Raw genomic sequence first — 14,463 nt, 5'->3', positions numbered from 1 at the left:
CATGTGAATTTTGTGGGGAACACAGTTCAGCCCATCACATATGCTACTCCTTTCTTTTCTTTACTGCTATCTATCAGAATCTTTACTACTTATCTTATGGGCTTCTTGACTGCTGGTTACATAAATCATGAACCATAATCACATACATTTTTCATCAAGAGTCAAGATCACTCATGAAGGACAGCACTGAAAATTAGGCCTAGGTTACATTCTAGTTACTAAGGCTCTATAACAAATCACCCTAAAACCTGGCAGCTTAAAACAGCAATAATTATTGATTGTCTATCAAAGTCTGTCAGTCAGGAATTAGAGAGTGACTCAGCCGAGAAGTTCTGACTCTGGTCTCTCAGTAAGACTGCAGACAGATGTAGCTGGGGCTATCGTCATCTGAGAATTTGGGGCAAGGAGGATCTACTTTAAGATGCTCGCTCACTTGGCTGGCATGTTGGGGATGGTATGTTGGTGGGAGCCCTCAGTTCTTGCTGTGTGGCTGCTTGAATGTCCTCACAGCATGGAAGCTGATGTCCCCCTGAGTGAGTAATCCAAGGGATCTAGACAGAAGCTGCAGTGGATTGTCATCTTCACCATGTTCTATGGGTCACATGGATCCAGTCTTGATTCATTGTTGAAGAGGATTCCACAAGGGCATGAATATAGGAGCTATGGATCTTGGGGACTGCCTGCCATAAGTTGGATAAATGTCATCTTTTTGGGAAACCTGTTTGCAAATCAGTACCTTTCAAATGCTTGCATATCTTACAAGGTATGTCATCAAAGTTAAACATTACTAAATGTCTACTTTGTGCTTAATGAGTTAATATTTTTAAGAGTTTTCAAGATAACATTTTATTCTCAGTTTTTATGTTTGTCTAAAACCATTATCCAAATACATCTATTAGTAGATTTTTCTTCAACTTGAGATACTGGTGTTTTAAAAAAATTTTTTTTTAAACTTTTTAATATTTTGGCCACCACGTGTGGCCTGTGGGATCTTAGATCTCTGACTAAGCCCTGGCCCCCTATATTGGCAGCATGGAGTCTTAACCACCGGACCACTTGGAAAGTCCCCTGAGATACTTATCTTAATTGATGAATCCTAAACTCTAAAATGTGGGAGTTTCAAATATCACATAAGCCTTTATGTGAAGTAGGATATTTTACTAGAAATGACAGAAGAGCATGTGCTAAGAAGCAGGAAGACTATAAAGAAGCAGCAGCAAGTTGAACATGGGTGAAGGTGAGTAGTGTGGAGAGTGTATCAGTTGATAGGAGAGAGTAAAATTGGTGTGAGATGAAATGACTTATAAAAGGTTATAAATTTGTGCTACAGTTTTTATTATGTGCTGTTTGTAGAACGACATATAGTTATATATATATACTAAGTGATTTTGTGGTATGAAGTATGAGATTCATGCCTTTATTAAATCAACTTATGTCCAGATATAAAGCAAATGCTAATGCTTTAAAATTTACAAATGGCTGAGGAAAGAAGAGAAGTGAAAGGCAAAGGAGAAAGGGAAAGATATGCTCAACTGAATGCAGAGTTCCAGAGAAGAGCAAGGAGAGATAAGAAAGCCTTCTTAAGTGAACAATGCAAAGAAATAGAGGAAAACAACAGAATGGTAAAGACTAGAGATCTCTTCAAGAAAATTAGAGATACCAAGGGAACATTTCATGCAAGGATGGGCACAATAAAGGACAGAAACGCTAAGGACCTAAAAGAAGCAGAAGAAATTAAGAAGAGGTGGCAAGAATACATAGGAGAACGATACAGAAAAGGTCTTAATGACCAGATAACCATGATGGTGTGGTCACTCACCCATAGACGGACATCCTGGAGTGTGAAGTCAAGTGGGCTTTAGGAAGCATCACAACAAACGAAGCAAGTGGAAGTGATGGAATTGCAGCTGAGCTATTTAAAATCTTAAAAGATAATACTGTTAAAGTGCTGTACTCAAGAAAACTCAGCATTGGCCACAGGACTGGAAAAGATCAGTTTTCATTCCAGTCCCAAAGGAAAAAGGGCAGTGCCAAAGAATGTTTAAACTACCATACAGTTGCACTTATTTTGCATGCTAGTAAGGTTATGCTCAAAATCCTTCAAGCTAGGCTTCAGCAGTACATGAACCAAGATCCAACATTTGTTGGATCATAGAGAAAGTAAGGGAATTCCAGAAAACATCTGCTTCATTGGCTACTCGAAAGCCTTTGACTGTGTGGATCACAACAAACTGTGGAAAATTCTTAAAGAGACAGGCATACCAGACCACCTTACCTGTCTCCTGAGAAACCTGTATGCAGATCAAGAAGCAACAGTTACAACCGTACATTCTTTTATTGTTGAGTAATATTCCATTGTATAAATACCACATAGGATTAAAAATTTTTTAATAACCCATATTCACTCGTAATTCAGTATGTGTTAAGTAAAGATGTTTTGGGTTCATTCATAAAGAAAAATTAAGAACATTGTTAAAATATGATAATAGTCTAAGCACCTTAAGGTGTTATAGTTTGACTCTCTTACAGGACTTCACACAGCTGCAGAAATGAGAGCAGTATCCAGTATAGACTCTTGTGAGTACAGTATTAGAAATGATGTTATTGAATCTTTATACCCCTGGAAGTTTGTCTGATAAATTGAGTAGTTGTCACACTGAGTTCCATACAATTAATATCATAAAAATAAAACTAAGAACTAATATATGTGTATTCCACCTCACTCTACAGGCTCATTAGAAGTGATTGGTTGCTAGTTTCAAAAATACAGTGAAAGAAGTTTGCAGTGTTTGTGTTCACTTGGGATCAGGCTGTTTTGCAGAATCAAGGTTATTGAAATTTGTCTGTGGCAGAGATGGGTGAATAATGAACAGTTCTTTCTAGACATGTAATACAAGCCCCCTGTTGGCTTATGTCTGTCTGCCTTAGTAACAAAGATGTCTCTGTGCTACGAGGTAAAGAACTGGAGTGAACTGACTGCCCGGTAAAGGCTAAAAGCACTTGTAGGCTATAGAACCACAGAGACTCATTATGATGACTAAACTGCTTATGAAATACCAGTACTCTGAAGTCCTGATTGGAGTGGGCTCCACACGTCTGTCTTTCCTATTTCATATGCAGCATTTGATTTAGAGATAGACTAAGGTCTGTGGAATCAAACAAAAAAAGGTAGTCTTTGGGCAATTCCTACAACAGACTCTTCCATTTGCTCTTTTGTTATTTGAACCTTTTAATTATTTGTAGAGATATTTTAAAACACAGAAAAGTACACAGGCACTCAATGTATTGACCACCAAGATGAGTTTTTAGTTTTCAGTATCTTGCTTCACAAAATATAAACATAAGGTCTTTCAACTTGTGGGAAACAGGACTAGAAAAGTGAAGAACATCGATCCCTTCCAAGACTAGCTTTTATTTATAGCTGTAGCTTCTAACTTTATTTTAGTGCTTTATAAACTTACCAAATCCCACTACTTAACATTAGCAATAAATTGCACCTTGTTTACTTCTAACCTTTACTTGAAGCTTTTAGTGTAATTGATTGGACACCTGCTTTTGCACATCTTCAAATGGTTATAAGTTATATATCAAATCCATTCCAGAGGGGTGTGGAAGAAGAGAAAAGGAAATGGATCTTATTGTCTTTTTAAAATGATCTTTTCTTCTCTATCTGGGCTTGCCTGGTGGTTCAGCTGGTAAAGAATCTGCCTGCAATGCAGGAAACCTGGGTTTGATCCCTGGGTTGGGAAGATCCCCTGGAGAAGGGAATGGCTACCTACTCCAGTAGTCTGGTCTGGAGAATCCCATGGACTACAGTCCATGGGGTTGCAAAGAATCAGACACAACTGAGAGACTTTCACTTCATTTTCTTCTCCAGCTAATGAATCTGGATAATTTTGAAACGTCAACCACTTGATGTAATTGGTTTTTCCTATTTGTTGTGCAGACTGCTTGTCCCATTCAATACAGAGACTCATGCCCTTCACTTCTGGGAAATTTTCTTCCATCATTTCTTTGATAATTCACCTTTCTTCTTAATCTGTTTTCTTTTTTTAAAACTTCTGATATGGAAAAGACCTATTGAATTGAGACTCTTTTTGCTAAATTCTTCTGTCTCTATTTCTGTCTCTGTCTTTTGGTTGTATTTCTTGGTAGATTTTTAAACCTTACTTTCATTCCTTCTATTGAATTAAAAAAATTTTTTTGTCAATAATAGTTTTATTTCCAAGAAATCTCTTACGTTCTTTAATTATTTTTTCATTTTAGCTTCTTCTATAATTCTTTAATCTCTGAGGATACTAATTCAGGTTGTTTTTTTTTTATATACATTTAGTGGCAATTTGGAGAAGGCAATGGCACCCCGCTCCATTACTCTTGCCTGGAAACTCCCATGGATGGAGGAGCCTGGTAGGCTGCAGTCCATGGGGTCACTAAGAGTCAGACACGACTGAGTGACTTCACTTTCAGTTTTCACTTTCATGCATTGGAGAAGGAAATGGCAACCCACTCCAGTGTTCCTGCCTGGAGAATCCCAGGGACGGGGGAGCCTGGTGGGCTGCCGTCTCTGGGGTCGCACAGAGTCGGACACGACTGAAGTGACTTAGCAGCAGCAGCAGCAGCAGTGGCAATTTGTATACATTATGTGGCAAAACCATCATAAAGGCAAAAGAAACAAAACACAATATTTAAATAGTGCTTACACTTTAGGGATATGCTTGGAGTGGAACATAAAGAATATTGTCATTGGTTGTGTCCTGTTTTTAAAATTAGGAAATGAGTTTTATTATGATCTTTATTCCTTATATATATTAAATATATTACATAATCTTTTATATGTGTCAAATATTTCATAAAAAATGAGAAAATTTGAAGGAAACTCCTTGTATCCCATCTTGTGAGAGTAGATGTTTGACAGTGTTCTGTACCTGGAGTTGGGGCATTGACTCTTTGTAATCATGACCCACCCTTTAAGCTCAACATGCAATTGAGAAATGACAGGGCTAAATGAATCAGCATAAACAGGATAAAGTAAAGTGTAAAGTGAAGTGGCTCAGTTGTGTCCGACTCTTTGCGACCCCATGGACTGTAGCCCACCAGGCTCCTCCACCCATGGGATTTTCCAGGCACGAATTCTGGAGTGGGTTGCCATTTCCTTCTCCAGGGGATCTTCCCAACCCAGGGATTGACCCTGGGTCTCCCACTACAGGTAGACTCCTTACCATCTGAGCCACCAGTGAAACAAAGTGGTTACGCATAATTCCTTTGGATGCGTTCTTGGCAGGATACTCCCTGAAGTCACAAATTCTTGCAGACACCATCTAGTCTTCCCTGTGATGTGTAAAAGATACCTCCACCAGCTCCTGACTACGTGCTGGTCTTAAATTTCATTCTTTGCCTTCTCCATGGTGCCTCAGGCACTTTTGCAGCACCTTTACTGTCATCACTTCTATATCTCTGTAAGCCATTTTGGGTCAAAACCGTTTAACTGGACTTGAAATAAAGGCAGAAAGAAACCTTAGCGGAGTAAAAGCGGCTGGTAGAGAAAGCCGAGTAGTTCGCTCACTGCCCGTTGATGAGAGCTCGTGGGCGGGGCCTGGCCAGGACCTGTGCGTCTTCCCTCTGCCCTCACCTCAGTCCCGGAAAGATTCCCCTGAGTGCTTCTGTGGATGTGCTTAGGTTTTAGTACTAAAATCGTTGAGACAGAGGTCATCATGAATCAGAGCGAATGCGGCACCGCTAACCACATACAACTGTATGTAGTCTTTCAGTTTCTCCCCAATTTGGGTTTGTGTCCACTCCAGTACCAAGTGGTTCTAAGTCCCAAACCTCAACAAGTGTCCCCCTCTGTAAACACCAAGCTGAGGCTTCTTCCCCTCCCCCCTATACAGCGGTCACTGCTTTTCCCCTGGCTTTCCGACTTCCATACCTGTGGAAATCTCTCCTTTGCTTTTGGCCACTCCGTGTTCTATTCCTGGCCTTCCAGTTGGTGCTCCTGGTAGAGAACCCACCTGTGATGCAGGAGATGTAAGAGAGGCGAGTTCAATCCCAGGGTCAGAAAGATCCCCTGGAGGAGGGCGTGGCAACCCACTCCAGTATTCTTGCCTGGAGACTCCCTTGGACAGAGGAGCCTGGTGGACTACAGTCCCTAGGGTCGCAGAGAGTTGGACTCAACTCAAGTGACTCAGCACACACCCATGATCTGTTCTTTAATGTGGCTTATCTTTATTCTCTTTCTCTCCTGTTAGTGGGGTCTTTGTTGGGAGAGGAGATAGGGGAGGTGTTTCATAAGCTTTCTTTTTTTCTGCCAAGAAATGTAAAAAATGATTATGTTTTTCTTTTCTTTTTTAATTGAAGTATAGTTGTTTTACAATATTACATTAGCTTTAGGTGTATGATATTGTGATTCAGTAAGCTTTCTTCAATCAGAAACCAGTATTAACATTATAAGGCATTTTGTCTACCTCCACCTCTTTTTTCTTTTTTTCTTTTTTCTCTTTAGCTTCGTTGTGGTATTGTACTTTATTTTTTTGGTAAGATGTTTAAAGTGTACACCATGATGATTTGATATACATAGACACTGTGAAAGGATTACCATATCCATCACCTTACATGCTAACTTTTTTGTGTGTGAGAATGTTTAAGTCCTATTACTCAGTGAATATACATGTTATCAACCATAGTCACCATGTACATTATTTGATCCACAGACTTTATTCACCTTATAACTGAAAGTTTGTACCGTTTTACTGACCTCTCCTTATTGCTTTCACTCTCTACCTCCTGGCAACCTCTTCTTCTAGGAGTTTGGCTATTTATCTATTTATTTATAATTTAAAAAGTTTTAAGATTCCATGCAAAAGTGAGATCACACAGTATTTGTGTTTCTCTTTCTGACTCATTTCACTTAGCATAATGCCCTCCAGGTTCATTAATGCTGCAAATAACAAGATTTCCTCCTTTTTCAAGGCTGAAATTTATTCCACTGTGTGTTGTGTGTATTTTCTTTAACGATTTATCCATTAATGGACACTTAGGTTGCTCGCATACTTTGGCTATGGTGAAAATGCTGCAGTGAGTATGGGAGTACAAATATCTTTTGGAGATACTGATTTCGTTTCTTTCAGATATATAAACAGAAGTGGGATTGCTGGATCGTATGATAGTTCTATTTTTATTTTTTTGAGGCACCTCTGTACAGTTTTGCATAGTGACTGTTGCTGTTTACATTCCCACCAATAATGTGCAGGGGTTCCTTTTTCTCTGCATCCTTGCCAACACTTTTTATCTCTTGCCCTTTTAAAAAAATATTCTTTTCTTTCATTTATGATTTATTTTTGGCTTTGCTGGGTCTTCATCGCTGTCCATGGGTTTTTTCCAGTTGCAGTGCTCAGGGGTTTCTCTTGTTGCAGAGTGTGGGTTCTAGGCAGGAGGGCTCAGTAGTGTTGGCGCCCGGGCTTAGTTGCCCCGAGGCATGTCACATCTTCTGCTACCGGGGATCAGACTGGTGTCCCTTGCATTGCAAGGCAGATTTTTAACCACTGGACCACCAGGGAAGCCTCTAGCTTTGTTCTTTTTGCTCAAGATTGCTTTTGTTATTTGAGGTCTTTGGGGTTTCATAGAAATTGTTTTTGGATAAATCTTTATAATTGAAGGAGCTCATATTAACTAGTCTCATTCCTTGGTAAGGCAATCTTTTTTAGGTTCCCTTTGGCAAAACAAATGTTTGATAATATGTATCTACATACTGGAGATATGCTGCTGCTGCTAAGTCGCTTCAGTCGTGTCCGACTCTGTGCAACCCCATAGATGGCAGCCCACCAGGCTCCCCCGTCCCTGGGATTCTCCAGGCAAGAACACTGGAGTGGGTTGCCATTTCCTTCTCCAATGCATGAAAGTGGAAAGTGAAAATGAAGTCGCTTAGCAACCCCATGGACTGCAGCCTACCAGGCTTCTCCATCCATGGGATTTTCCAGGCAAGAGTACTGGAGATATGGGTCAATCTAATTTATATTAGGTGTCAAATCATAGTCCTCTAGTAATAGTGGCTTATCTTTAATAAGCTTTGGGATAGCAGAATAAAATACTCCTTTATGAACTGTAACTGAGGAGAACCATTATTGATCCCTGAAGTTGAAAAGCTGTCATTGTTCTTTAGTAAGATAATTTCATCACTAGTGGTGATATTTTATCTAGTAGTCCAAATTCCTACTTTCATTGGCAGAACTTCACTTCTTTGTAACCTGACCGAGTGTCTAATTTAGAACAACAGATGGCTGGAGCTTGCTTTATATTGATCAGTGATATTTTTTCTTCTGACCCACAGAAAACTTTTCTTTAGTTCTTTGCAACTTGATCATCCGTGCACTCTTACAGAAATCTCAGTGTGTCCTAAATGGCTCAGAATATTATCTACAAGCACTTACATCTGTCAGGCTTTTGTTTGGAGGCCAGAGCAGGAATGTCACATAATACACAGGAAATAGTCCTCTAATCTTGCCTATTCACACGTAACGCACCATAGTTTGTCATGTGTCTTTTGTGTTTTAATTAAAAAAATTTTTTTTCCTATGTTTTGACTGTGGAATGCAGCCCTTGGATCTTAGTTCCCTGACGAGGGATCAAACCTGTGCCCTCTGCAGTGGAAATATAGTGTCTTACCACTGGCCCACCAGGGACGTCTGAGTCTTGCATTTTAACAACACCTTTCTGAGAACTGACATTGCTTCAATCTAAATGACTTTGTAACTTCCTTAGGGGAAAATTAGTATACATTTTTGTTTATGAGGGAAATGAAAAATACTTTATTTTATGCTGGATTGTGAGTTAATACGTCTAGGTAGACTGTTACTAGCCAGAGCCAGGACCAAACTCTGGTTCAGCTTGCTTATTACTCTGGAGTCAATGTTGGAGAGACAAAGGTGGTGAAAAAAGAGGCTTTCTTTAGGAAGCCAGCACCTGGGGAGATGATGGACTTGCATTCCCCCTAATCACTTCCCAGTTGTCAGTTAGGGGTCAAAAGGTTTTAAAGCAGAATTTTGGGGGGCTCACTGACAGTGAGGGTGCCAAATACGTGCAGAACAGCGTAGTCAACAACGACGATCATCTCTAAACTGGTCATGCGTAGTCGAATCAGCGTCACTGTGGTTATTTTAAGCACAGTTAATCTTCATCCCTAGGGTTGATGTGTTCCTGTTTCCTTGAGGCCTATTCTTGGAATTGTGCAAGCCACAGACTCAGTACTGCTCAAGACAGAGCAACATATGTCATGGCTACAGTCTGGTCATCCCATGGTTAGTGTTTTCCCTCTGGTGGCAGTTGTAGTATCTGCAAAGCAACTGAGGAATGTGCCTCAGACACTGTTATCTATGTCCTTCAGGGAGGAACTGAAGATTCTGTGACTCTCTTATCTTAATTATTAACTTCTTAATCCTGCTCTTTCGCGACTCAGGGAGGCCTAGGAGACTACAGCTTTTCTATAAATGAGAGACAGGGGATTCAGAAGGGCTTTTGTATATGGGAAGGCCTCCCTGCCCCCACTGCAAAGTCCTACTCTGTTATAAGACCTCTAGGAGTTATTTTTGGGGGACCCAGGAGACCTGGGGGACTCCCAAGTGGTTCAGTGGAAAAGAATCTGCCTGCCAGTGCAGGAGATGCAAGAGATGCGTGTTTGATCCCTGGGTTGGGAAGAAGATCCCCTGGAGAAGGAAATGGCAACCCACTCCAGTATTCTTGCCTGGAGAATCCCAGGGACAGAAGAGCCTGGTGGGCTACACACACACACACACACACACACACACACACACACATGCGTGCGCACATACGCAGCATTCTCAAAATCTCAAACTTTGGTACCACTTTTCTGTTCCCTTCCCAGACCATGACAGTTCCTTGAAAATTTCTTTCCTATTCCTAAAAGCCAAGGTGTTTGTGTGTGTGTGTGTGTGTGTGTGTGTGTGTGTGTGTGTTAAGGGTAGGGAGAATGGTGATAGAGGAGTAAATACTGTAGATGACTTTTCAGATAATCTTGAGTGAAAACCTGAAGGAAAAAGGGACAACCTGGTGAGACAGGAGAGAACATCTAGCCTCACCACCTGTCTCCCAATATGCTCTGAAAATTCTGGCCCACAAAGATATCCTCTTTCCTTAAGAATTGGTAGTGCATGTAATTATAGATTATCTGACATTTTACTTGAAATTACTTTTTAAAGGTGTGTCATTGCAAAGTGGTTAAGAGATCCTAGTCTGGAGCTAGGGCAATTTAGGACAAATCCTGGTTTTATGAGGTACTAGCTGTGTGACCTTAGACAAGTGATGTAACCTCTGTGTGCCTCAGTTTCCTCATATGTAAATTGAGGATACTAATAATATCTACTTTACTGTTTTGTTATGGGTAAATTACTTAGCCAGCAACACTAATACCTATTCATTGGAAAAGTAGATAGTGGGACTTCCCTGGTGGTCCAGTGGTTAGGACTCCATGCTTTCGCTGCCAAGGACCCAGGTTTAATCCCTGATCGGGGAACTAAGGTCCAACAAACCAGGCTGCACAGACAAAAAAAGAAAAAAGAAAAGTAGATAGTGTAAAAATTAGCAGAAAAAGAGATAAACGTCTCCAATGCTTCCACCTATAGGTAGCCACTATTACTGTGTTGGTACATACCCTCATATTTTTTTTGTAGACAACATTAAGATCATACTTTCAATGTTATTTGTAACTTTTCCCCTAAATAATGTATCATGAGCATTTGCCCACACTTTTTAACATCATTATATCTAGAAGAGAACTACGCTGAAGCTTTAGGTGGCTTCCAGATTGTCACTTTTACATGAAATGCTTTGGTAAATATTTTTGTACGTTAATCTCACTCTTTTTTAATTTGGCTGTGCCGTGCAGCTTTCGGGATCTCAGTTCTCTGACCAGAGAGTGAATCTGGGCTCATGGCAGTGAAAGCCTGGAATACCAACTGTTAGGCTAACCAGGGAACTCCCTCATCTCACTATTTTCCTTGAAGAGAAATGAAATTGCTGATTCAAAAGGCATTTGCTTTTATTTTTAAGGCTTTGACACATATTGCCAGATTGCCCTCCAGAAACGTTCGCTAGGGATGTGTGAGAGTTTGTTTTCTTGTCCCCTTGTCATTAGGGACTATTCTAAATTTGCTTTTTGGCTGCACTGTGGCATGTGAGATCTTAGTTCCTTGACCAGGGATCAAATACATGCTCCAGGCAATGGAAACTTGAAGTCCTAACCACTGGACCACCAGAATTAATTCCCTCTTAATTTTTTATTTTAGATTCAATTTTATAGGTAAGAATTATATCTTCATTGTTTGATTATGAAGAAAACTGAACATTTGTATATGTTTTTAGCTTTTGTTTTATTTTTCTTCTCTGTGTATGTGAAATGCCTTTGTATTCCTTGTCCATTCTTTTTTTGGGGAAAGTATTCACTTTCTTGTAAAGTTTCAATTTGTAAGAGATCTTTATGTTAAAAAGCTATTGATTGCCTTTATTAAAATATTTTTCTCCCAAGAGGTAAAGTTTCAACAACTTTATTAATCAATTTGATACTCTAAGGTTAGTCAATTAAGCTTCATCCATGAGGTCTCTAAAAGAAAAACTATAATCAGTTGATATTTATATTACCATATACAAGGTATATTATTTATAAACACAGTTGGGAAGTCTTTTTATTTTTCCCTTCTGAATATACCAGACACTTGCTGGTGAGTTGATTTGGAGTTTGCTTTGTGAGTGAAATTACTTCATTCATTCTTATTAGGTATTGTGAATCCTGTTTTGTGCTTTATCTGTGATATCTTTTTTTTTTTTTAATTGAAGTATGTACTTGATTTACAATGTTATGTGTTAGTTTCTGGTGTACAGCCCAATGATTCAGATATATATATATATATCTGAATATATATACACACACACATATACACATACATATATATTCTTTTTCACATTTATTTCCATTATCATTTATTACAGGATATTCAATATACTTCCATTTGTTATATAGTAAGACCTTGTTGTTTATCTCTTTTATATCTATAGTAGCTTGTATCTGCTAATCCCCCCCAAAATATGCACTGCTTAAGAATTTGCTTATCATCCTTGCGTGGGGGTCATGCTAATCTCTGTATCATTCCAATTTTAGTTATATGTGCTGTGGAAGCAAGCATTATACTTGTGATACCTTAATGGATTCCCCAACTATGACCAGATGCTGTCTTGGTATTTTAAACTCTTAGAGTCAGCCACAGTGCTTATGCCCTGTGTTTATCAAAGAACTTGATGTGTGGATAGATCAAAAGCTGAGATGGAAGGCCCACAGATTTTTGTGATTCTAGAGCTGAGGTTGTAATGCTTAGTGTACAAATAACCAAGTAACTTGAAAGGTGGATTCTTAGAAAGATTGGAACAGTTGCCAAAGATGAATGGGTAAGCAAGAGCTCTCTCTATGTAGGGCAGATCATTGTTGCTCAGGCCTCCTGTAGGTATAACTTCTGAAAGCTCATTGAAGGCCTCATCCCTGTAGAGCTTTCTGAGGCTTGAGCGGGAAGTATATATTTTTGCGAAACCTGGAAATTCCCTTAGAGTACAGTTTGAAACTTTACTCATACCTTCAAACATGTTTTGGAGTTTAAAATAGCTGTAAAAATTCCTGTTGCCCCGATAGAGTTCCCAAGGCAGTGTGTCTCTCCTTCCATATTCTTTACTTCCTAAGCTCTCCCCTTACCACCACCAGCCCCCCACCCCGCCCCAACCAGCCATCTGAGGAGACATCGCTGATGGCAGAAAAGCCTTCTGAAAACCCCTAGGTGACTCATGCCATGTGTGTATGGCTTTAGGATTGACAGATGATTTTTTTAAATAGTTTACCCTTTCACTCTCAGGAGATTTTTGAAGTTCTGATCAGGGAGTCTAAAAATTCACATTTTACCTAACTGATGGTGAGGAGAGTGCCTATCTTACCTGTCTGGATTTTTTTTTTTTCAGTCAAAGTTTAATGAAATATTCTGTATTACCTATAATCTTTTATTTAAAAATGAGAATAGACTATGAGGAAATGTATAAAATCTGTTTAAATCAGCAGAGCAAAAATCATGTTTGTACCAATGTTATTTATAAATATTGAGATGTTATTTATTTAAGCGTGATAAATATATTCTATTTTGATGGTTGAATGTGAAGCTTGCTTAGAATTAAATTTTTTATTTTGTTTTTTTCTGAGTGGCTATGACTTTTTCTGAAAGAGATGGGAATACCAGACCACCTGATCTGCCTCTTGAGAAATTTGTATGCAGGTCAGGAAGCAACAGTTAGAACTGGACATGGAACAACAGACTGGTTCCAAATAGGAAAAGGAGTTCGTCAAGGCTGTATATTGTCACCCTGTTTATTTAACTTATATGCAGAGTACATCATGAGAAACGCTGGACTGGAAGAAACACAAGCTGGAATCAAGATTGCCGGGAGAAATATCAATAACCTCAGATATGCAGATGACACCACCCTTATGGCAGAAAGTGAAGAGGAACTCAAAAGCCTCTTGATGAAAGTGAAAGTGGAGAGTGAAAAAGTTGGCTTAAAGCTCAACATTCAGAAAACGAAGATTATGGCATCCGGTCCCATCACTTCATGGGAAATAGATGGGGAAACAGTGGAAACAGTGTCAGACTTTATTTTTTTGGGCTCCAAAATCACTGCAGATGGTGATTGCAGCCATGAAATTAAAAGACGCTTACTCCTTGGAAGGAAAGTTATGACCAACCTAGATAGCATATTCAAAAGCAGAGACATTACTTTGCCAACAAAGGTTCGTCCAGTCAAGGCTGTGGTTTTTCCTGTGGTCATGTATGGATGTGAGAGTTGGACTGTGAAGCAGGCTGAGCACCGAAGAATTGATGCTTTTGAAGTGTGGTGTTGGAGAAGACTCTTGAGAGTCCCTTGGACTGCAAGGAGATCCAACCAGTCCATTCCGAAGGAGATCAGCCCTGGGATTTCTTTGGAAGGAATGATGCTAAAGCTGAAACTCCAGTACTCTGGCCACCTCATGCGAAGAGTTGACTCATTGGAAAAGACTCTGACGCTGGGAGGGATTGGGGGCAAGAGGAGAAGGGGACGATAGAGGATGAGATGGCTGGATGGCATCACTGACTCGATGGATGTGAGTCTGAGTGAACTCCGGGAGTTGGTGATGGACAGGGAGGCCTGGCGTGTTGCGATTCACGGGGTCGCAAAGAGTCGGACATGACTGAGCGACTGATCTGATCTGATGACTTTTTATAGCCAACCTAAGGGGTTTTATAATGTTTCTCTGGTCACTTAAGCTGTATTTAGAATTTTTAGTAGTACTTTCTGAAAATTTCCAAGGCATAGCATAAAAATTTGTGTTACAGACGTGTTTCTTCTTGATTCTTCCTCCCTTGGTCTCACGGTTCCCCACCTCCATCC

At 39.7% G+C, this 14,463-nt stretch overlaps 1 protein-coding gene and 1 pseudogene across 5 annotated transcripts in view; one reads left to right on the top strand and one right to left on the bottom strand.

The window, feature by feature from the left end:
- Window positions 1-14,463, top strand: part of ANKRD6 (ankyrin repeat domain 6) — a 183,199-nt gene that overhangs the window by 22,158 nt on the left and 146,578 nt on the right. The gene's annotated exons all lie outside the window — the stretch shown is intronic.
- On the bottom strand, window positions 12,085-12,184 carry LOC113898950 (annotated as a pseudogene).

This window comes from Bos indicus x Bos taurus, chromosome 9 (assembly GCF_003369695.1).
Source record: "Bos indicus x Bos taurus breed Angus x Brahman F1 hybrid chromosome 9, Bos_hybrid_MaternalHap_v2.0, whole genome shotgun sequence".
Classification (NCBI taxonomy): Eukaryota; Metazoa; Chordata; class Mammalia; order Artiodactyla; family Bovidae; genus Bos; species Bos indicus x Bos taurus.
The sequence above is the reverse complement of the archived record's forward strand: the minus strand, read 5'-3'. Positions and strand labels throughout refer to the sequence as shown.